This window comes from Macaca nemestrina, chromosome 9, assembly GCF_043159975.1.
Source record: "Macaca nemestrina isolate mMacNem1 chromosome 9, mMacNem.hap1, whole genome shotgun sequence".
NCBI classification, from domain to species: domain Eukaryota; kingdom Metazoa; phylum Chordata; class Mammalia; order Primates; family Cercopithecidae; genus Macaca; species Macaca nemestrina.
In genome coordinates, this window is record NC_092133.1 from 129808463 (window position 1) to 129832799 (window position 24337).

Consider the following 24337-nt stretch of genomic DNA (forward strand, 5'->3'; position numbering starts at 1 on the left):
ACAAAGAATGGTACTACAACCTAGATAACAGACCAAAGAAGCTTCAGAGCCCTAAGGTGAATGAGGGGTCCAAAGCAGAAGGTGCTCATTCCATCATCATGTCCCTTCTTCTGCCAGCTCTTCTAATTCCCCATCTCTTCAATACTTACCTTGGTCATTTTACCTCCATTCAATTATTTTCCAATGGGCTGACTTTCTAAACCGATAACAAAATATTGATAGTGAAAGATATTGGGAGGGGAGGGAGACACATGAAGATGAAGGACGAGGATTGTAGTTGAGAGTTGTCATTTTGGAGTGTCACTTATCAGAGCTGTAAATTCCATTACAATTTGCAAGAGTTTATCTCCCAAAATCCTAGGAAGACTGCTGAGAGGAGGAAGTGTGGATAGAGAAGGTGCTGGATTACACCTCACAGGGTCCGTGCAGGGTGGAAGGGCCCAAATGAGGAGGCTTCCAAAGGTTGGGCATGTCATAGCACAGAGAGAGGCAGAGGATGCTGGGGCAATGCGGCAGTGTGGGGACAGAGAGACAGACACCGAGCAGCTCTGCTAAATGTGTGATTTGAGGGAAGAGAAAGTCTACATGCAGCAAGGTGCTGCGTAAGCTGTCCCTTCAAGAGCATCCAGGTGAAGATCTACTTGTTCTTTAAGGTCAAAGGCAATTGATTTGTGCTGGACGGATTGGCCCCACAGGCAGCTCAATGACACTTCGTTAACATTATTCTTGAAATAGCCAAAGACAGACAGCAAAAGTTAGAAAGGCAAATAAAAGGCCTGGAGAATTCTCTATAAAAGCTGTAATTCCCAAATATTTGGTTCCATGGGCCACGCAAATATTAAAAAGCTTTTTGAAACTAACTTTTAAATTTTGCTAAGGGAAGCCCCACTGGGGCAGGGGCAGGGAGAACTAACCTACATTGACAGTATCATGTAACAGTAAATTTAACCACCAAAAAAATCAGAAAATGTATATTTTTAAATAAAAAGCTTAATACATTTTAAATAATTTTAAAACTTAATAAATTTAGCTTTGTGTGAATATCCCCTTAAATTGTTCTTACAGTATTTTTTGCATGCTGTCAATGAAAAATTCTGAATGGCTCCCCAGAGCAATGTTTGGGAACAGCTATTTTTGAGGCTCCAAGGCACACAGCTCACAGTAAACTCTGATCAAACTTATGAACCCTCTCCCCAACCCCCAAATATGCACATGTACGCAAGCTTCCATAAAGAAATCCAAGGAGTCCATCTCTAAGGCAAGCACCTATGCTGCGGAGGACCCATTGTGTTGACAGAGACTGGTCATTTGAATGAAACATGCCATGGCTACTCAGTCATTTTTTATAGCTATGTATATTGAGGTATGGCACTTCAATAACTTATAGTCTATCACCATATGAATTAGTGGCAGACCAAGAAATAAAATTTACGTGACCCAAGTCACAAGTCCAACATTGACTTAGCCAAACTACTTAACACTCTGAGAATATAACACAGAAGGCAATGATATTTCCCTAATGCTACAGAAAAGTAAATCACCAGATCTACCCTCTTCCTACCCTGGCGGCAAAAGCTGGGATTGGGGGTGGGGGTGGAGGTATTGGAAATAGCCACTGAGGAGAGAAAACAAAAACCAGGCACTTTAACATGAGAGAATAATATGCCCACAAATCATTCGAGACATATTTAAGAGAGAGAAAGAGAGGGAGAGGAAGAGGGAGAGGGAGAGGGGGAGAGAGGGAGAAAGACAGAGAGAGAGAGAGAGAATATGAACTCACTAAATAAGACAGTTTTCTTCCTTCATCTCACTTAGCCTAAGTGGAAAACAAACAAACAAACAGGAAACTACTCCAGTTAAACCTAATATTGGAAGTGTCCTAATATGTGAATATCTTGAGCCTGGCTCCTGCATAGCAGTCTATGATGATATATGTGTGGGAACTTTGAACTCACACATATGTAAGTGATGTCAAATGTAAAATTTGTTTCTGTAGAATTTAATTAATTTCACTGAGGAAAGGAGAAGTTTCCTCCCAATCCCCATAACCTTTTTCAGATACCAAAGCTAAGAACTCCAAGTACAGCTACTTAATATAGTCCAAAGTTAGTTTTAAATACAAATGTAATGAACAAAATACAGCAATATATTTACCAGTTTAAAAGTAATCAAAGCTTTATTGAACTAGAATCTTTCTACATCACACTTAGATTGTAAAACATGAAATTCACAGGAAAGCAAATACATATTGGGGATCTGATATGTATTAGCAGTTCTTAGGCATAACCCATTTCACTCTCCAGAACACTGTTCAGATACGCGATACAATCACAGCCCAGAGACGCTGAAAGAGATGATGCCTGTTTCCAACGACTGATTCCAGCTGAGCCTCTGCCCCCAACCCCTGCGCCCCCAGCCCGGCCCTGAGCCTGGAAAAGATTGACTTCATAGCATAACCCATAATTCCTGCTAAGGTGTTAGTGATTGAAGATGTAACTGCTCTTGGGCATTTTTATACTTCGAAAGATGATCCAAGGAAACACATTGATTAATTAATAAAATACACTTCTAATGGTGGAATTTCAGATAGAACGACATTTTGATGGAGAAGCTATTTGCAGTGGAAGAAGACTTATCCAGTGCTAGTTGTCTTACTCTGCTAGTTATTTTTGATGCCTAGAAATAGCCCTGGTACTTCTACTACTACTACTGCTACTGAAATGACTCTGTTTGTGTGTATACATTTGGTTGTGTGTTCATGACAGTGTTTTTGTTTGTTTGTTTGTTTGTTTTTTCAGACAGAGTCTCGCTCTGTCACCCAGGCTGGAGTGCAGTAGCACGATCTCTGCTCACTGCAACCTCCACCTCCTGGGTTCAAGCAATTCTTCTGCCTCAGCCTCCCGAGTTGCTGGGACTACAGGTGTGCACCACCATGCTCAGCTGATTTTTGTATTTTTAGTAGAGACGGAGATTCACCATATTAGCCAGGCTGGTCTCGAACTTCTGACCTCATGATCCACCCACCTCGGCCTCCCAAAGTGCTGGGATTACAGGCGTGAGTCACTGTGCCTGGCCTCATGACAGTGTTATTAATAAGGCAGTGGGCAAGGGACCTGATATATTGGCATTATTTCCTAGTTCTGCTGTCATAAATAAAGCTGACTGATTGTTCTATATTTAGCTTTCTTTTTCTTTAAGTGTCGTTGCTAGTAAATCTTTCCTATTGCCCTCTATACTGGTTATTATTGTCTAAATACTTGTTATTAATATCAATGAGAGACATACTAATTTTTTTTGAGAGGGAGTCTCTCTCTGTCACCTAGGCTGGAGTGCAATGGTATGGTCTAGGCTTACTGCAACCCCTGCCTCCTGGGTTCAAGCGATTTTCCTGCCTCAGCTTCCCCAGTAGCTTGGATTACAGGCACTGGCCACCACGCCCAGCTAATTTTTATATTTTTAGTAGAGACAGGATTTCACCATGTTGGCCAGGCTGGTCTCGAATTCCTGACCTCGTGATCCACCCACCTTGGCCTCCAAAAGTGTTGGGATTACAGGTGTGAGCCACTGCACCCAGCCGAGACATACTAAAAGTTTCCATTTGACTTACTGCATTATAAGTTTGTGTATGAGCTCTCATGAAAGAGTTTATTTCCTGAAGGATAGAAGGTTAAATGTACATCTACTGATAACACCTCATGATAGTTAACATTTTTCCACATTATGATTGGGTTTTTCTATTCCATCAGTCGGAACGGAAATAAGTACATTTAAGTCTCTCGTAACAATGATCATGTTCCTCTCAATTTCTCTTTCTCTTTTTTGATACATTTTGCTTTGCATATTTTTATGCTAGGTTATTTGCTACATAAAGTTTCATGACTTTTATTGCCATTGTCGATTCTGCATCCCTTTTCAATCTGCTTTGACCTTCTTAGTCCTTTGGGAGCCTTTCCGCCATGAATTCAGAGTGCAGCACTCAGGAATATAGGCTCCACGTCTGAATCCTTTGGATGCTATATGTTCCCTTTTCTTGTTCTTCTGTGTGCATTTTATACAGTTATCTTCCCACTTCCAGCACACACACACATACACACACAGACACACACACACATACAACTTCACACTCTATCTTCCCTACGCATCCTGTCTATCCAGACTCAAAGCATTTGCTTGTTTCTTCAACAAATATGAAATGCCTGCCTAAGCTACCGTCAGCCAGGTTCCTAATCTTAAGGCACTGCACTGAGGAAACAGATCCATACCCATCCCTTTCCTGTGTGGACAGGCAGGGAGCTCCCCCACAAAGAGGAAGTTGTCAGAGGAGGTATGTGACTTTGGCTTGGCCGCAGGCTACAGTAAATAGCTTCTGGCCAACTCCTGGTGCAGGTCTGTCATACTAAGGTGGATCTTCTCCTCCTCAGGTGTGCAGGTTTCTACAACTCTAAATCAATGAAGTGTTTCTGAATATTTGTTCCCTCGTATGTGCTGCTATTATATTTCGTGTCCAAAGGGTATACTGCAGGCACTGAGCTACCACCATTCTCTATCGTCATCCCACTCCCCTCACCGACACACACACACACACACACACACACACACACACACACAGATACATACCCCCCACTTCATACTACCTCATATGTTGTTTTCTGGAAGTTGTAGTATGCTGATGGCAGTAGAATGATGTCAGCAAGGATAACAGGGGGCTAGGACCCTGGACATCTCCAACCTGGTACATGCAGAGAAGAATGTTGCGACTCCCTTTCCTGGTTTATTCCTGGTATATTCAGACCCTGAATCACTGAGCGAGGGGCACACAGAAGAGGAACAAAGAGCGTTCCTGTCTTCTTTCATGAGAGTGGGGCTTCTTTGTTTTATAAAATTAAGCATGATTGGGCCACTGTTTATTTAATTTTAGTTTCATCAGCCCGTCTGATAGGGGACATTTCTCTAAACTCTGTTTCTTGATATTTCAGTTTTGGGGGCTTGAGTAAGATTTTACCCAAGTTTTCAGGGCTTGAGTGAGTGATTTCTGGGTCTTAGATATTTCAGGGAATTGGAGGAGGCTTCATTGTGACCACCACCTGGATGCTACCTCAAAGGAGAACCAGAAAGACAAAGTTCCACTGAATTAGGGCCGGGTACGGTGGCTCACGCCTGCAAGCCCAGCACTTTGGGAGGCCAAGATGGGCAGATCACCTGAGTTCAGGAGTTTGAAACCAGTCTGGCAAACATGGTGAAACCCTGTCTCTACTAAAAATACAAAAAATTATCCAGATATGGTAGCGAATGCCTATAGTCCCAGCTACTTGGGAGGCTGAGGCATGAGAATTGCTTCAACCCAGGAGGCAGAGGTTGCAGTGAGCTGAGATCATGCTACTGTACTCCAGCCTGGGTGACAGAGAGAGATCCTCTCTCAAAAAAAAAAAAAAAAAAAAAAAATCCCAGTGAATAGGCGAGGCTATTCTCTATCTGTTTCCTCCTGTTGCTGATATAATGATCATCAATGTGGGTGTGAAGAAGGACCCCAAGAGCCCACAACATGGATTTAGCACTCCCTACCACTCAAATTCAACAGTATACATGGAAATGCTTAAAAACAGTATGGTAGTCAATAAATGTGTGGCGGCAACACTCTAATATACTATTACCACTGCAGTTTTGCATTCTAATATTGCCTCTGCTGCCATTTCAATGAATGATCCATTGCTTCACTGTTAAAAATAAGCAGAGAAGGCTGGGCACAGTGGCTCATGCCTTTACTCCCAGCACTTTGGGAGGTCGAGGCAGGTGGATTACCTGAGGTCAAGAGATCGAGGCCATCCTGGCCAACATGGTGAAACCATGTCTCTACTAAAAATACAAAAATTAGCTGGGCATGATGGTGAGCACATGTAGTCCCAGGTACTCAGGAAGCTGAGGCAGGAGAATCGCTTGAACCTGGGTGGCGAAGGTTGCAGTGAGCCGAGATCACATCACTGTACTCCAGCCTGGGCAACAGAACAAGACTCTGTCTCTAAATAAATAAATAAATAATAAGCAAAATACACTAATTGCTGAAGTTCACCAGGAGGACCACAGTAATGAGAATAACCAAAGAGCCTGGAAAAGTTCACGCAGAAGAAATCAGAATTTCCCAAGAATAAGCATTATTCTTTCCCAAGGCCTTCCCCTCAGGTGGCCACGGCAATGTGGAGTGGAAGAATTTGATGGTAGTTTTCACAGGGCACTGTTTTACAAGGAGAAATATTTCTGAGACTACTGGAAGTGGCCTTAACGACATACAATTTAAAAGCACTACAGAAGGAAAAGTGGAACTGGGAAACACATGCATTCTTTCAGCAAGGCTGTAGTTACGGAAAACATCAATACAAAAATAGCCTATTTTCAGGACCTCAATATCTCAGTTCTTGGAATGCTTCTGAGTCATATTTTGCAAGGGCAACACACTTGGCCACTGTTGGGCTGTAGCTCTCACCCAGCTGGGGAGGAATTAAGTGGAATTCCATTGGTGAGCACTTCCCAGCAAAATTGCTAGTGAGCTTCTGATTGCAAAATCTTTACCCTTGGTATTGACTTAAGGAGCGGGAAGAACGTGACTTGATTTTTCAAATCCCTGGTTGATATGATGCTGCTCTTAAGCTTTTGAACCGTTCAGTGGGGCTCAGAAGTCTCAGGGAAGCTGTAAAATTTCTATTTTCAGATTCTTAATTTTTAGTGCACTGAAAACTCCCGGGGCGGTTTTTTAGTGACACATATATAACAAGTAGAGTTAATTCTCATGTTTTGACTGTGGTATCTTTCTGACTGAGGCAGATAGAAATCTTAAGGAGTTTAGAATGCACACCAGATGGGAGTTAGCTAAATCCACATGCAAGATTGTGTGGTTTAAAACGGTGATCCCCTGTCTATCCTTCCTTGATTGGATAATGGCCAGATAGTTATTAAGAGATAACTGTGTGCCCGATATCCAGTTAAACCCTAGTGGGTTTCAACGGAATTACCGGGAGTGTGTCTAAGGTTGTACAATTCGAGTATATGACGTAATTTTTTTTTTTTTAAATGAGAAAAGGTAAAATAATGGTAAGACGTCTGGTTTTTATCACACTTTCCAGCTCTTTAATTTGGGCTATGTTCCTTGAACTCTCTGAACCTCAATTTTCTATAAAATTTTCAGAGATAATAAAATTCATCTTAGTGTTGTCAAGAGAACAATAACATAATAAATGTAAATGGCACAGCAATGTCTGGCTCATTTCGATGAGCCAAATCAGGGCTGAAGCTAGAGGAAGAATCTGAATCTTGCCTCTTTTGAAGAGTCAGAGACTGACTCTCATCAACATCTGGGAGTCATTCAAGCTGGAACTGAACACACACCGTAACTTCTGGGAGTCTGAGCTGGCACCAACATGCTGTTAATCTTAAAAAGAAAAAAAAAAGCAGATTTATTCCTTGAAATGGAAATAGTCATGTCTGCAAAATACATTCTCTGCTTCTTAAGTGTAGAGCTCTTAAAATCATGTCTGGACCATATTAAGTGTTTTGTAAGTCATAACTAAGTAGTGTAATTGGAGTTATCATGAGAAGCACTGTCAATAATACAGGAAACATTCAACGTCTATAGGATCAGCACATTTTGTCTCTATAGGCAAAACCACTAGGATTTAAAACACGAGAGCTGGAGGAATAAAATGACAACTGGTGTGAATTAATGGACACTGTATGTTGCTCACCCACCATCCATGTATCTTCCCCTTTTGCTGGAGTGCAATGGCACTATCTCACTGCAACCTCCCAAAGTGCTGGAATTACACGCGTGAGCCACTGTGCCTGGCCAGGACTGGGTCTTTGATGAATCAGTGGCACCTGAATCAATCACGCCTGAAGTCTGCTCTGACTCATGACTTCAGTTATGTGAGACAAGAATTCCCTCGCTGTTGAAAGTTGGGAATTCTGTAACTTACAGCGGAAGGCATCCAAACGAAAACAAGTGACACCTACTTAGATGGATGCACCATCTTACAAGAGATGATCTTGCCAATGAGACCAGAAATACTTGAAGCTCATTGGTTACAATGCTTTATTTTTATTGCCTTCTTAGAGTCAGTTTCCCCATTAGTATAAAAATGCTTGAAGTTCAATGGCTAAGACTTTCTTTCCCTTCAGCATTGATCGCACAGGCCCCGACCATGTTTATCTCTGGGAGTTTCCTTTCTACACATCCATGGCTGATCAATTCCACCCCACTCCCAGCTTGGCGAATGTCCTTCCATGCAGCTCTGTAATCACATAAACATAATTTTACATAAATGTAATCCCACTTGTATGTGCCCTTTTGTAATCTTCTTTTCCCCCCTGAACAATAGATCTCAAATAAGCATTTTTGTCTGTAAATATTAATCCATATCACATCTTATTGGCCATGGAAAAGTGAAATACTTAACCACGTATTCAACCAATTTCTTTTTGAAGGGCATTTACGTGGCTTTCTAGTTTTTCAGTACTATAAATAGCATGTTATATATACCTCTGTTGACTTGTCTGAATATTTCCTTGAGTCAAAGCTCTAGAAATTACACTTTGTGTTCAAAGGGTATGTGCATTTTGAGTTTTGATTTATTTTGTCAGAATTCCTTTAGCTGCAAGGAACAAGAGATCCAATTAAGGAAATTTTGTAAGTAAGGAATTGACTGTCACATAATGAGACTTTGGAAGTTGGGGCATTGTAGTCCTAAGTCAGCAACTCAATAATGTCACCAAACATAAGGTCTTTTCTCCTGTGGCTCATGTGGTGTCTTCAACATACTGACTTGGGCTTCATGATCATTCAGTGGTATCACAGTTCCAGGTACCATGTGGCAACGTCCATGGGAAGAAGAGGGGTATTTCCTCCTATGCATCTCTTTGGATCATAAGGACAATGTTTGTCATAAGTTCCCTGCCAGTTCCCCTTGTTTCATTTAGCCAGAATGGGCTGGACACTGAACAGAAATCAGAAATCAGTCATTTGTTAGGTAGAAAAGTCTCAGGATACAGAGGAAATTGACAAACCAGTCTCTGGAAAGATGGGACCCACTTATGTTTACATCATGAGCACCTGGTTTTCTACCCTTTGTCAATCAATAATACATTTTAAATGATAGCTTATTTTTATAATTTCCATTCTTTAAATGTGCCTTTTCTTGAGATGGAGTCTCACTCTGTCACTCAGACTGGAGTGCATTGGCGTGATCTTGGCTCACTGCAACCTCTGTCTCTGGGTTCAAGCGATTCTCCTCCTGCTTCCCAAGTAGCTGGGATTGCAGGTGCATACCACCACACCTGGCTAATTTTTGTATTTTTAGTAGAGACGGGGTTTCACCATGTTGGTCAGGCTGGTCTTGAACTCCTGACCTCAGGTGATCCACCTGCTTCGGCCTCCCAAATTGTGGAATTAAAGGCATAAGCCATCGTGCCTGACCTAAATGTGCTTTTAAAAATGCATATTGATAACCAGAATGTGTTTTTAAATATTGCACATTTATAGCCAAAATGTTGGCAATTTTGGCTCTTGTTTTGTAAAACTACTTGATTACATCCTCTGCCCTTTGCTCATTTTTTTGCCATATTGGTTTGTAAGTGCTCTGAGTATATTAGGAAAAGGAAATCTTATATATAAGAATCAAAGCTGTTGCTAATTTTTCCACTAGTGAGTCAGGCTATTAACATTATTCATGGTAGGTTTTGCTTTACAGAATTTTAAATTTTTTATATTATTTTTGGCTTTGTTACCATGCTTAGAAGTCCATGGGGACCCAAAGATCAAAAAACATTCACCTATATTTCCTCTCCATATAAGTGGCTAGCCATTTGTTCCAGAAAACGTGAATCAAATAATCCATCTTCTTCCCATTAATTGGAGTGTCGCCTTGATCACCCACCAAATTCACATCTATGGAAATGATTTGTGTACTTTATCTTTTGAAAGTGAGGCATTCGACACATTATTGATTTTTTCAATGTTGAAAGCACTTTTCTTGAAGTTCAAAGTAGAAGCAGAAATAAAATAGGCCCAGTGCTTGTCTTTGAACGTGAAAATGCCTTCTACTGAAGAGGGCAGGCTTCGAAGCAAGAGTGCCTGGCTGGCTTCCCAAGCAGTCCACTTGTAAAAAAGATCACCTTAGATAACCTTAAGCACATTATTCCCCTCTCTGTGCTTCCATTTTTCTCTTATGCAAAATAGGATTGTAATAATAGTACCTATTTCATAGAGTTGATACCCCCTACAAGGATGTGTTCAGTGTTCCCACCAGCCAACCTCCCTGTGGTTGTGTAAGAAGCAAAGAAACGACCTTGAGAATCTAATCTCTGCCTCCCTAGACTAGGTTCCCAGTCAACAGTGAATTTCTGTCTTTATCCTTCTTATGAAATGTAGTCATTTTTTTCGGCTGGGCGCGGTGGCTCACGCCTGTAATCCCAGCACTTTGGGAGGCCGAGGCGGGTGGATCACGAGGTCAGGAGATCTAGACCATCCTGGCTAACATGGTGAAACTCTGTCTCTACTAAAAATACAAAAATTAGCTGAGCATGATGGCGGGCGCCCGTAGTCCCAGCTCCTCAGGAGGCTGAGGCAGGAGAATGGCATGAACCCGGGAGGCAGAGGTTGCAGTGAGTGGAAATCGCGCCACTGCACGCCCGCCTGGGCGACAGAGCGAGACTCCGTCTCAAAAAAAAAAAAAAAAGAAAGAAACGTAGTCATTTTTTTCTAGTTTTTACCACACTATCGAAAATGGAAAGTCTTGGATATGATAATTAAATAAGTGAATTGACATACAATGTTTAGCGTCATGCTCAAACGGAGGATGCAGTAAATGCCTAAACTTAGAGGTAGAGTAGTTAAAGTACAGACTGTGGAACTAGACTGTATGGGTTGGAATCCTTCTCCCAACACTTACTAGTTGAGTAATCTTGAGTTAGCACCACTATGCCTCAGTTTCCTTTTCTATAAAATGGTGTAATAATAGCATCTAGTTCATAGGATTGTTGTAATTATTAAATATATTCATGCCTGGAAGGGTGCCTGGCACATAGAAAATACAAAATTTGTGATAGCTATTTTGACTATTCAAAGGATATCATTGCTTGATTTCAAACAATTGTCAGATCCTGCCTGTTGATTCGAGGAGGATGGAGAACAATTTTGAGATGCTCATGAGAAGCTTCTGTTATTGAATCAAACAACTGAACAGGCAGAGGAATGGCGTCTTAGTCTGCTGGGGCTGCTATAACAAAATGAAGCAGACTGGGTGGCCTAAACAATAGAAATGTATTTCTCACAGTTCTGGATGCTGGGGAGCTCAAGGTCAATGTTCCCACTTACCCAGTTCCCAGTGAAAGCTCTCTTCCTGGCTTAAGGTGGCCACCTTCTCGCTGTCTGCTGACATAGCCTTTCCTCGGTTCACACAGGGAGAGAAAGAGAAAGAGAGAGGGCTCTCTGACATCTCTTCGTGTAAGGACACTAATCCTATCCAATCAGGGCCCTACCCATATGATACTATTTATTTTTAATTACATCCTTAGAGGCACCCTCTCCAGATACTGCCACCCTGGTGGTTGGGGCTTCAATATAGGAATTGTATTGAAGGAGCAGATAGTCTCTAAGACATCCTATCTCTAGCGTGTACATTATTCTTTGTTTAGGAGGTAACAGCACTGGAATTCCAGAGGAGGGAGGAGCTAACAGTAACCATGTGATTTTATTTACACACAAATATTAGACTTCACAATGACATTCACAAAGCTGAATTCAGTTTGGACCAGGTTGGCACTCCCTTTCAATTCTGATATGATTTGGAGTAAGCTCTTTGTCTTCTAGCTGTTTTTTAATCAAAATGGCTGGATAAAGAAGGTATGCTTTGCATTTCATTTTCTCCTCAGTTATATCCAGATGCATTGTCATTGTCTTGATAATGAAAATCATTTTTAGTTCGACCAGGGCATTTTTTTCCCTTGATCCCCCCACCACCTTCTAAACAAGGGTAGATACTATGCGTGATCATGGTGACCTAGAAGTCCACATGTGGCCTCTGAGTGCTGGATGTTGCATCTGGAGCTATGATTTAGCAGGTGGATATGTGTAATCATGCCCAGCCAATCAACTCTTTGGAAACCCCGTAGTCACTGGGACCCTGTGGCATATGATCCTCCACCAAAGGACCTCATGTAACCTCAAAGACCACCCTACAGGGATGTGTTCAGTGTTCCCACCAGCCAACCTCCCTCTGGTCATGTAAGAAGCAGAGAAAGGACCTTGAGAATCCAATCTGTGCCTCCCTAGATTAGGTTCCCAATCAACAGTGAATTTCTATCTTTATCCTTCTTATGAAATGTAGTCATTTTTTTCTAGTTTTTACCACAATATGGAAAATGGAGTCTTGGATATGAATGGTAACATAGATGTTATAAAAAATACATCATTTACATTTCTTCTCTCCCAGACTCTCCCATTGCATGCCAGTGGTTTGTTGATCTAGACTAGACAACGTACCTAAAACGTAATTGGGAAAAAGATTCTAGGGTGAGAAATGAATATTTTGAAAGTAAAAGTATGCATCTCAGACATATAGCATATGATAATTTATCTTTGAAAAAAAGCAATAGGTGTGTAAGCTCGAACTTCAGATTGACCCTAAATGAATTTTATGGGAGGATGAATTCAGTATAAAGATAGCCAAAATCCCCTCTGCTTTCTTGTCCCTATGGGTTTGGGAAGCTAGCATTTGGGGACTGTCACCTCCTTTAACCAAGCCTGGACTTTCCTAATCATTTTTCTCCAGTTCTACCCACTGGAGGAACCAGAAAATACACACATCTATGCCAGCGTCACTGGAAGGCCTAGGTGGGAATTAATGAATGGTTTTACTTGCATGTAACTATGTATTACTTCCTGACCAGAGCTTCTTTTTATTACTGAGTGAGTTTTGTTACTTCAAACAAAATCACGTCCACTAACGCAGACATGCAAACTGAATTTGGCTCCAAGAGAAACCAACACATCCAATGAGCGTTAAGATTATAGGCCAGGTGCGGTGGCTCACGCCTGTAATCCCAGCACTTTGTGAGGCTGAGACGGGTGGATCACCTGAGGTCAGGAGTTTGAGACCAGACTGACCAATATGGTAGAACCCTGTCTCTACTAAAAATACAAAATTAGCTGGGCATGGTGGTCCATGCCTGTAATCCCAGCTACTTGGGAGGCTGAGGCAGGAGAATCACTTGAACCCGGGAGGCGGACTTTGTGGTGAGCCGAGATTGCGCCATTGCACTCCAGCCTGGACAACAAGAGTGAATCTCCATCTCAAATAAAAAAAAAAAAAAAGATTATAAATTCACACAGTAGATGGGAAGGGGGGCCTTTGGTTTCAAAACTGGCTGCAGCATGCATTGACTTTTGTCTTGCTTGACTCATGTTGCCTTTTCCTTGAAATTTCTGGAATTGAAGGAGTAACACAAAATAGCCACGGAGCCTGGCATTATTTTGTTGTGTTTGTCAACATGACCTAGTCCCATAACCCCAGCTCTAGGGTGAAGACAATGTGTGAAGATACTATATTCAGCTTGTGCTGAACAGGGGGCACATCTCTCTTTTATTGCTTTTGTTGAGTGAACGATGTCCCTGTATTTATTGGAATTTGAGTAGTCAGGTGACTGTGTGTTCTCTGTTTGTGTTGCCACAACCAAGAGGCAAATAATTAAGAGCCTAGGAACTATATTGACAATATTACATTACATAATATCCGGTTACCCGTAAGCAAAATGCCTTCAATTGCAAAACCCTTTGAGCCTCATTCCCTAAGCCTGAGTGAAGAAGACTAGCATTTTTCTCATGCGTTGCTCAGCTGTGAGAAGCCAGAAGAGATACAGAACGTTGCCACTGACTCAGGCTTCAAGGTATTGTGACAAAAACATAGCCTGCCAGACCTAGCAAGGCTAAAGAGAGCCACAAAAGACTCACTTGTTAACTGGGGAGATGCCAGGAACAAGAATTTTTCCAAATATCTCACAACAATACCTTTTATTTATTTATTTTTTGAGCTTATGAAGGACAGAGAACAAGAACTATAACACAAGCTTGTTTCTCTCCCTAGAAGAAACAAAGAAGCAGCAAAGAACTTGGATGTGAAATGCCTGACTATTTGCACATGAATGAGCTGCAGCAGATGGTGAGGAGGTTTCCATAGGGGGAAAGATGGCTGTGCAGCAGTTTAGAAAGCGAGTAGCAAACAAGCAACGCCACGGACACCACAGAGGCCCAAGGAAGTGGTTAGCTGGGACAGAGGATGCGACTGGAGAAATACTGGGGCCAAAACTTAAATTTTCTTTTTTCAATTACAGAGGGTTGAGGGGAGAAGTGAGAATGTTTTTTGGGTACAAAAAATATAGTTAGAAAGAATGAATTAGACCTACTTATTCAGAGGTCCAAGGAAGTCATTCTCTGGGACAGAGGCTGCAACTGAAGAATACTGCAGGGGCAGGTGCGGTGGCTCACGCCTGGAATCCCAGCACTTTGGGAGGCCGAGGTGGGCAGATCATGGGGTCAGGAGATCGAGACCATCATGGCTCATACAGTGAAACCCCGTCTCTACTAAACAAAATAAAAAACATTAGCCAGGCATGGTGGCGGGCGCCTGTAGTCCCAGCTACTTGGGAGGCTGAGGCAGGAGAATGGTGTGAACCCAGGAGGCGGAGCTTGCAGTGAGCCGAGATCTCACCACTGCACTCCAGCCTGGGTGATAGAGCGAGACTCTGTCTCAAAAAAAAAAAAAAAATTACTGGGGTAAAAAAACTTTAAATTTTTTTTTCAATCACAGAGGGGTTGAGGGGAGGTGGATATGTTTAAGCAGCACAAAAACATAGTTATAAAGAGTGAATAAGGTCAGATCCAGTGGCTGACACCTGTGAGCCCAGCAGTTTGGGAGGCCGAGGCAGGTGTATCACTTGAGGTCAGGAGTTCAAGACAAGCCTGGCCAACATGGAGAAATCCTCTCTCTATTAAAAATAGAAAAACTAGCCAGGCATGGTGGCACGTGCCTGTAATCCCAGCTACTCGGGAGGCTGAGGCAGAAGAATCACTTGAACCTGGGAGGTAGAGTTTTCTGTAAGTTGAGATTGTATCATTGCACTCCAGCCTGGGTGACAGAGTGAGACTACATCTCTAAAAAAAAGAGAATGAATAAGACCCACTATTGTTTGATAGCACAACAGGGTGACTATAGTCAATGATAATTTCGCTGTACATGTTAAAATAATGAAAAGACTATAATTGCATTGTTTATAACACTAAGGACAAATGCTTGAGGGGGTAGACACCCCATTCTTCATGATGTGATCGTTACACATTGCATGCCTGTGTCAGAACGTCTCATGTACCACATAAATATATATACCTACTATGAACCCACAAACATAAAAAGTTGAAACAGTTTTCAATTACATAAAGGAAATAAAGTTGGTGTTTTAAAACAGAAAAGAGCAAATATCTGTAACCTGAGGGCAGGTATAATGTACAGTTTTTAACCTTTCATTTGTTCAGAATCCTTGTGAGAAAAATGAATCTAGTTATCATATAGCTTGTGCTATGTGCAATTCACTGTCTTAGGTCTTGAGAGTGTGTGTGTGTGTGTGTGTGTGTGTGTGTAGCTGGATCACCATAGGGATAGAGTGCAGGGAAGTCAGAAGAGAGGGAACACAAGCCTTACCTTCTATTACTGCACATCTTACTGCCTTGATGGGAAACATCATAAAGACGTGAGGATGAAGACTGTGTCTGGAAAGACCAGATCCACCAATGCATATCCATACAGAGTAGCCTGAAAATCTTGGTTCTTTGAATCTCCTTTGGAAGACGATGGAACATTGATCTATTCACTAATTTATTAACAAAATGACCATGGTTGAGTACTGGGGACAGAGGTTCAGGGAATAGAGACCTGGGATCTTCTCTGAAGTACATCAGTACTCTCACCTCCCATCTTCCTGGGGAAAGGCAAAAATTGAAGATTTAACAAAGTGGCTTTGAGATACAGGTGGGGAGAAAACTCCTTCTCTTGGGTCCATTCTCACACTGCTATAAGGACATACCTGAGACTGGGTAATTTATAAAGGAGAGCAGTTTAATGGAGTCATAGTTCCATGTAGCTGGAAAGGCCTCACAATCATGGAGGAAGGCAAAGGAGGAGCAAAGTCACACCTTACATGGCGGCAGGCAAGAGCAAAGGAAACTGCCCTTTATAAAGCCATCAGATCTCATGAGACTTATTCACTATCACAAGAACAGCATGGGAAAACCCTGCGCCCATGATTCAGTTACCTCCCACCAGGTACCTCCCACAATATGTGGGGACTATGGGAGCTACAATTCAAGATGAGATTTGGGTGGAGACATAGTGAAACCATATCACTCGGCATTGGAGGGGACAGTTTCTCCTGACACTGAGGCACAGGGAGCTCTGAGCCTCAAGGGTGCTGGGTGTGGGTGGCCTGCCCCTGTTCACTGGACACTGCCCAGGTACCAAATAGGAGGCTGGGTGTGTAGAAGACTCTAGCTTGGATCCACACTCATAGAGGAATTTTGATTTTTCTTTGCAGTATCGTTGAACCTGCAGTTTAGCCATATGAAAAGTTTTCCACTGGCCTAAGCTGTGTTTTGGGAAATTAGGACAAGGCTGTGGACTCTTAGGACAGAGTCATGCGGGGGAGAAAAAGCAAAGTCCGTTTTCCTGAATCCACACTGGGAAAGTCACAGTGCTGGGGCAAGGGAGGTGACCTCTTCAGGGTCAGCAGCCACAGAAGAGGTGGCAAGGCCACAACAGTGAGATATAAAGGCCAGAGACAAAGAACCGAGATGGTTTGTTCCAGAACATGCTGAAGATAGGGCCTCCAGAAGCGATGAGAAACCACAGGGGTCTTTTTTGTTAAGAGACAGAGTCTTACTCTGTCATGGAGGCTGGAGTGCAGTAGTGCGATCAGAGCTCACTGCAGCCTTGAATTCCTTGACTCAAGAAATCCTCCCACCTCAGCCTCCCAAGTAGCTAAAACTACAGGTACCTAGCTAATTAAAAAAAAAAAAAGTTTCTAGCCACAGGGTCTCACTCTATTGCTGAGGCTGGAGTGCAGTGGTGTACTCATAACTCACTGCAGCCTGGAGCTCCTGGGCTCAAGCGATCCTCCTGCACAACTGGGTCTCCTGCACCACCACACTCCACTAGTTTTTTCACTTTTTTGTAGAGATGGGATCTTGCCATATTGCCCAGGCTTGTCTCCAACTCCTTGCCTCAAGCAATCCTCTTACCTCACCTCGGCCTCCCAAAACATTTGCATTACAGGTGTGAGCCACCATGCCCAGCCACCAGGGTCTTTTTGATGGAGGTGGATGGGGGCCATAACAATCTGTGTGTAAAAAGCAAGTGTAACCTTCCTTCCAAGTCAAAGATGGGTGGCTCCTGGGCCATAGGGGTGAAAAATTAATAAGTAAAACCGAGTTCTCAGGGAAAGTAAAGTGAGGCACTTACCTGAGTTGACAGAGGATAGGTAGGCAAGGAAAAATGGGAAAGGTACATTGGAAGCTGAGTTCTAGGGAGGTGAACAGCATGGGAAATAAGAGCATTCCAGCTTCTACCGGGGGTAGATCAGCAGGGCTGTGCTGTGCTGATAGTAAAGCTATAAGATTCACATGGTATTCAGGCTGCATAAGGTGTCCCCTGCACAGCCTTGCTCCATAATCCTCATGTTGTGAGAGGTGTTTGTTTACAGGGAAGCAGAATTATTCACAGGGGTCTCACCCTCCTTTGCACAGAACATCAGCCATGCTCCACCGTCAGGGATCAGTGCCAAGGGTCTCTGCCAATACACCGTTCTGTAGAGACAACAGGTGTATGACCTCTTTTCCTTGTAGTTATTAACCTGAGAGAGAAAACAAATCACAGCACAGTGTTTTTGTGGTCCTGGCCCCACCATCTCTATAGAAACCCTTCAAAACGTTTGCTCACATAATCTGGGGGTGCTTAGGAAGATGTCTAAGGTGTGGATGTGACTTGGAGGTTTGTTCCCTTCAAATATCTTATTGAAATATGATCCCCAGTGTTGGAGATGGGGACTGGTGGGAGATGTTCGGGTCATGGGGATAAATCCCTCATGCATGGCTTGGCACCCTCCTTACAGTAAAGAATGAGTTATCACTCTATGAGTTATGGCAAGATCTGAGAGTTAAAAAGAACCTGGTGGCCAGGCGTGGTGGCTCACACCTATAATCCCAGCAGTTTGGGAAGCTGAGGCAGTTGGATCACTTGAGGTCAGGAGTTCAAGACCAGCCTAACCAACATGGTAAAACCTCGTGTCTACTAAAAATACCAAAAAAAAAAAAAAAGAAGAAGAAGAAGAAGAAGAAGAAAAGAAAAGCCAGGTATGGTGGTAGGCACCTGAAATCCCAGCTACTCAGGAGGCTGAGGCAGGAAAATCACTTCAACCTGGGAGGCAGAGGTTGCAATGAATCAAGACTGTGCCATTGCACTCCAGCCTGGGCGACCAGAGTGAGACCCTGTCTCGAAAAACAAAAACAAAAGAGCCTGGCACCTCCTCCCCTCTCTCTTGCTTCCTCTCTCACCATGTCACATGCTGGCTCCCCTTCTTTTCTGCCATGAGTAAAAGCTTCCTGAGGCCTCACCAGAAGCCAAGTAGATGCTGATGCCATGATTGTACAGCCTGCAGAACTGTGAGTCAAATCAACCTCTTTTCTTTATAAATTACCCAGTTTCAGGTATTCCTTTATAGCAATGCAAAACAGACAGATACAGCTGTGAGTATGAGCTTCTCATGGCTGCCATAACAAAACACCGCAAACCAGGCAGCTTAAGACAACAGAAATTCATTCTTTCACAGTTCTGGAGGCTGGAAGTCCAAAGTCAAGGTCTCCTCAGGGTTGGTTCCCTCTGGAGACCTCAAGGGAGAGTGTGTTCCGTGCCCCTTTCCTAGTTCTGGTGGTTGCCAGGCATCCTTGGCATCCATTGGCTTGTAGACACTTCACTGCCATCTCTGCTTCCATTGTCCCATGGTGTTCTCCTCTCTGTGTCTGTCTCTGAGTCTCCTCTTACAAGAATACCAGCTATACTGTATTAAGGGCTTACCCTACTCCAGTGTGACCTCATGTTACCTTAATTATATCTGCAACCACCCTATTTCCAAATAAGCTCACATTCTGAGATTCTGGGAAGGACGTAAATTGAGGGTAGGAGGGGGACACTATTCAACTCAGGATGCCATGCAAATGCAATGCCATGGATCTCTCAGCAGCTACCTGGCATCTGTAATCTCCTCCTGCCCTGCTCAGGGCCCTTTCCTGGAGAGATGCTTACTGCATAGGCTGCTGAGGTGCCATGAAAGCAACTGGTGCTCTGTGCAAGCCTAGGCTACCCATGGGACACTGGAACTGCAGCATCACCTCTCTCTCCCAGAGCCAACCCCACCATGAAAGAGCCTGTCACCTGTCACTGCTGCTCCCCAGGCTGCTGAATCTGCCACTGTCAACCGTGGAGGTTTCAGGGAAGCAGCTCTTCACTGTGTTCTGTGCGTTTCATTTCCAGCTCCTCTTCCTGCAATCCAAGTAGGCGTTGTTGGGACAGAGTACAGAGAACAAGTTGAGTGGCAGGCTTATCCTTGTGCTCAGACCTGCCTCCTTGGTTTTCTCTTGCAGAACGTGATTCTTTCCTCCTTTGGAATTATTTTCAGGACACCTGGCAGGGTTGTGCCATAGATACTCTCAAGCATGCTCAGATAGATCTAAACCCCAGGATGAACACTAGAGATACGGACGGAATATTCCTGTGGCTAAGCATCCAAGCATGACCTGTGAGTGTAGCTTCAGAGAAGGGATGGGGTGTGATACTCAGTAAGGAGAGGGTGCCCCAAGGTGGAAAGATAAAACATTAGTTAAAGCACAGAGAAAGAGACAGAGCATCGAAAGGCTAGATACTTCATTTTGGTTAGGCTATTAAATGCTTCTCGATTCTACAATTCTCTGACACCAGCTGGGTGTCCAGCAATGCCTTTGCAATCCTGACACCTTCTATCTGGAATCTGTGTCAGATCCCCCCAGTAAAGGGCTCAGGCCACAAGACTGCCAATGGCAAGCCTGGGCCTCCTGTACTTCAAACTGACAATAAATCAGGGGGTCCCACATCCCCGTCTCAGTTTCAATCATTTGCTAGAATGACTTGCAGAACTCAGGAAAATGCTTTGCTTATGTTTACCAGTTTATTATAAAGAAGCAGCCAAATGGAAGAGATGCACTGGGCAGGGCATGGGAGAGGGCATGGAGGTCCCAGGTGTTTTCTGGGTGTACCCCCTTGCAAGGACCTCCATGGGTTCACCCACCTGGAAGCTCTCCAAAGTCTGTCGATTAGGGGTTTTATTGAGGTTTCATTACATAGGCGTGGTTGGTTAAATCATTGGCCATAAGTGAGGGGCTCCATCTGTAGCCCCCCTGCCGTCCCTGGGGTCAGGGAGTGGGACTGAAACTCCCAACCCTCTAATTACACCTTGGTCCTTCTGGTGACCAGCCCCCATCCCCAAGCTACCTGGGGCCTCCCTTAACAATCTTATGAGCCAATCTCACTAGTATACAAAAGACAGGAGCCCTGTGTACCCAGGAACTAGGTACAAAGACCAAATATTTATTTTTTATTATACCACAATAGTAATTTGTATTTTATTATGTCTTTCATCATCTCTATTAGTCTTTACAATAACCAGAGCATCACTTACCATTTCTAAGCCTCAGTTTTACCATCTGCAAAATGGGGTAGTAATCGTACCTACTTCAGAGGGTCCTATGGGAATTAAATGAGTTAATTCACGGAAAGTTCTCAGAACAACAGCGCCTGGCACAGGGAAACAGTTTGGTGAGTGAGAGCAGTCACTGCTTAATGTGTCTTTGCTTTCTGCCAGGCACTGTCCTGAGTGCTTTATGCGTATTAATTCATTTAATCCTCACAATAACTCAGTGAGAAGAATGTCATTAGCCCCATTTTACAGATGGAAAAAACTGAGGCATAGCAAAGGTAGGAAACTGCTTAACATCACGCAGTGTGTAAGTGATGGCGCCAAAGCCTACACTCAAAGGCAAATCTTGCCTCCGTGTCATAGGTGCTCAGTAAATATTGTTGACGTGAGAACATGAACTAGATGAAAGTGCGGCAAGTGTGCAGGATCGGACAACTGCAAAAAGACAGTCAACTCGTGAAAGCCGAAATTTTCCTTATTTTACTTCATTTTATTTTGTTTTATTTGAGATGGAGTCTCACTCCGTTGCCCAGGCTGGAGTGCAGTGGCATGATCTTGGCTCACTGCAACCTCCACTTCCCCGGTTCAAGTGATTCTACTGCCTCAGCCTCCCGAGTAGCTGCGATTCTAGGCGACTGCCACTATGCCTGGCTAATTTTTGTATTTTTAGTAGAGACAGGATTTTGCCATGGTGGCCAGGCTGGTCTCAAACTCCTGACCATTTTCCTTATTTTAATCAACTCTTTCCACAGTAAGACTCAACTCTGAAACAGATAAAATCCAACTGCCTCTAAGGAAATTTGAGAGGAAAAAAATATTTATGACATTATGAATTATGCAGCCATGGAAGGACACAGTTGGGCTGACCTCTTTCCTAATGCACCGAAACCCATACTGTGGGGAATTCCAGTTTTTAAAAGGTCAGAGTGTACCTCTAGTCCCTGAAGATCTTGAATACTTGCCAGTGCGTTGCTCCTGACTTCCTGTTCTTAACCTGTTTGGAAGACCCCACCTAGTGTGAAATTCTATGCCTCACCATTAATTACTTACACGGACAATGATCTCCTTATCCCCCAAATCCCCATTGTGCATATGTAATTATAATCGGTTTAATTGCTCTGTTTACTATCTTCATCTTTATCTGAGAAAGGTACGAGAAAAGTCTCAGCTGCTCTTAGCCTGGTTCTGTAATGAACTGAACAGGCCATATCCCTACATGAGGAGTACAGCAGTAGACACAGCCAAGACTTCTTTCCCACAATGACTTGCTTCTCAACTTCTTATCACATGATTCCCCAAGCCCCTGGAGTTCCTGAACACAGAACCCTGGTAGCTGCGATCCTGCCAAGCGTCCTGCTTTTTGAGCTACACATGGGTTTTCTATATTTTGTCAATAAGACACTTTGTTGTTATAGGCACATCCTACTCCCATTTTTTGTTTTATTTTATTTTATTTGAGACAGAGTCTCGCTCTGTCACCCAGGCTGGAGTGCGGTGGTGTGATCTCAGCTCACTGCAACCTCCACCTCCCAGGTTCAAGCGATTATCCTTCCTCAGCCTCCCGAGTAGCTGGGACTACAGGTGCCTGGCACCACGCCCGGCTAATTTTTGTATTTTTAGTAGAGACAGGGTTTCACCATGTTGGCCAGGCTGGTCTTGTACTCCTGACCTCAAGTGATCCACCCGCCTTGGCCTCCCAAAGTGCTGTGATTACAGGCATGAGCCACCACACCCGGCCTACCCACCACATTTCTGAGCAAACTGAAGGCACGTGGAGGCACAGTCAGTGAATGGAAGTCTCCAGAACCAGCAGAAAAGAAATAGCATTGTCTTAGTGACAACCAGGGAGAGCCCTATTCTGTTTACAAAAATTACTGTTTTTACTACTATGAAATTCTGGCATAATGTTGGAATGTAGTGGGGGTTCCCAAAAATCAGTCCCACAAAAGAGAGGATGTACTATTAAGAGGAAAATGAAGCAAATAGGCAGTTACAAAGTTTGCTGGCCAGATTTTGCAAAGTCCCTGCTTCCTGGTCCAAATCCATTCCAGCCCAGCAGTCGTGTGCTCTGGCTTGAATATCCATGGGGACCATTCTAGGTCCTGCCACTGGCTGGGACCTTCAGGGAGGTGGAATCAGTTGTAGTAATATCTTGGTAGGGTGTTGCCTTCTTTACCCTAGTTCAGAGCAACCCCCTTTATTTCCACTCTGCTTTCTTCTCCACAAGATGTCCACCCCCTCCCACCTTGTCGTGGGTTTTTACTGACTAACAAAACAGGCAATATCTATTTTTGATTGAGTGACTATGTGCTAGACTGTGCACTAAATGCCTTATACATTTGTTATTAAATGGTCAAAACGGCTCTATGCAGTCAGAATTGTTGTCCCTATTTGGTGGTGAAGAAAGCCAAGGTCTAACTTCCATAGTCTACCCAGGCCCTGCAGTGGGGAAACGCAATGCCACAATTCCGACTCCACTCTGAATAATTCCAGGGCTGCCTCCTATTCCACGTCACCACTTTGCCACTCACTGGGGTTAAATCCCCAAAGGGTTCCATTCTCCCATACTTCCTGGACTTGGAAGTCCCTCAAAAGAAAGTATTTCTAAGACGAAAAGTACTTTTCAGCCATAAAGTTTCACTTTTCACTCTGCAGTCAGTTTTGCTTCCTGGATTATTGAGGACTAGTACAATGGCGCTCTTCTTTGGGTTTTGGGAACAGGGTGAGGAGAGAAATTTACAAGAATATTAGAGTTACCTTCCCCATCAACTGATAATCAGCTGGTGAGCATTAAAGATCGTACAGATTAAAGATTGCCTAGGGCTCCTATCAATCCTCCATCATCCTCTGGCCTCTTAAATGACTGAAAATGATGGAAAACTGACTGAGCTCCAGTTTGATAAACTGAAATTAACACAGTGGAGTCTATGTCCTGCTTCTGACCTACCTTGTTTGCTTACTTCTATTTTCTTTCTTTCTTTCTCTTTCTTTCTTTCTTTCTTTTGTTTTTATTTTGTTGTTTTGATGATGCTCTCCTTCTTGGGGTCAAGAGCCCTGTTAATAAGTTGATAAATCCATAGTCCCTCCACCTAGAACCGTACACACATATTTATTTTACACACAGTTTGTTTATAGTTTTTGAGGGCTCCCAGTCTTGAGGTTAGGCCCAAAGGAAGAATCCCTGGAAACACAATCAACAATGACTCTTCAATCTTTTTTTTTTTTTTTTTGAAATGAAGACTCACTCTGTTGCCAGGCTGAGCCTAGTGGCACAATCTCATCTCACTGCAATTTCCACTTCCAAGGTTCAAGCGATTCTCCTGCCTCAGCCTCGCAAGTAGCTGGGATTACAGGTGTCCGCCACCACTCCCGGCTAATTTTTTTGTATTTTTAGTAAAGATGGGGCTTCACTATGTTAGCCGTGATGGTCTCGATCTCCTGACCTTGTGATCCACCCACCTCAGCCTCCCAAAGAGTTGGGATTACGGGATTACAGGTGTGAGCCACCTCTCCCGACCTGACT

At 43.3% G+C, this 24337-nt stretch overlaps 1 protein-coding gene and 1 long non-coding RNA gene across 4 annotated transcripts in view; both read left to right on the forward strand.

Annotated features, from left to right (window-relative positions):
* LOC139356022 (uncharacterized) overlaps positions 1-24043 on the forward strand; it is a 40409-nt gene extending 16366 nt beyond the window's left edge. The window contains exon 2 of the long non-coding RNA XR_011607386.1: positions 1-24043. This exon is cut by the window's left edge and continues 12479 nt beyond it. This is a non-coding gene — a long non-coding RNA (uncharacterized lncRNA).
* LOC105490635 (FERM domain containing 4A) overlaps positions 1-24337 on the forward strand; it is a 699298-nt gene that overhangs the window by 269281 nt on the left and 405680 nt on the right. The window lies entirely within an intron of this gene.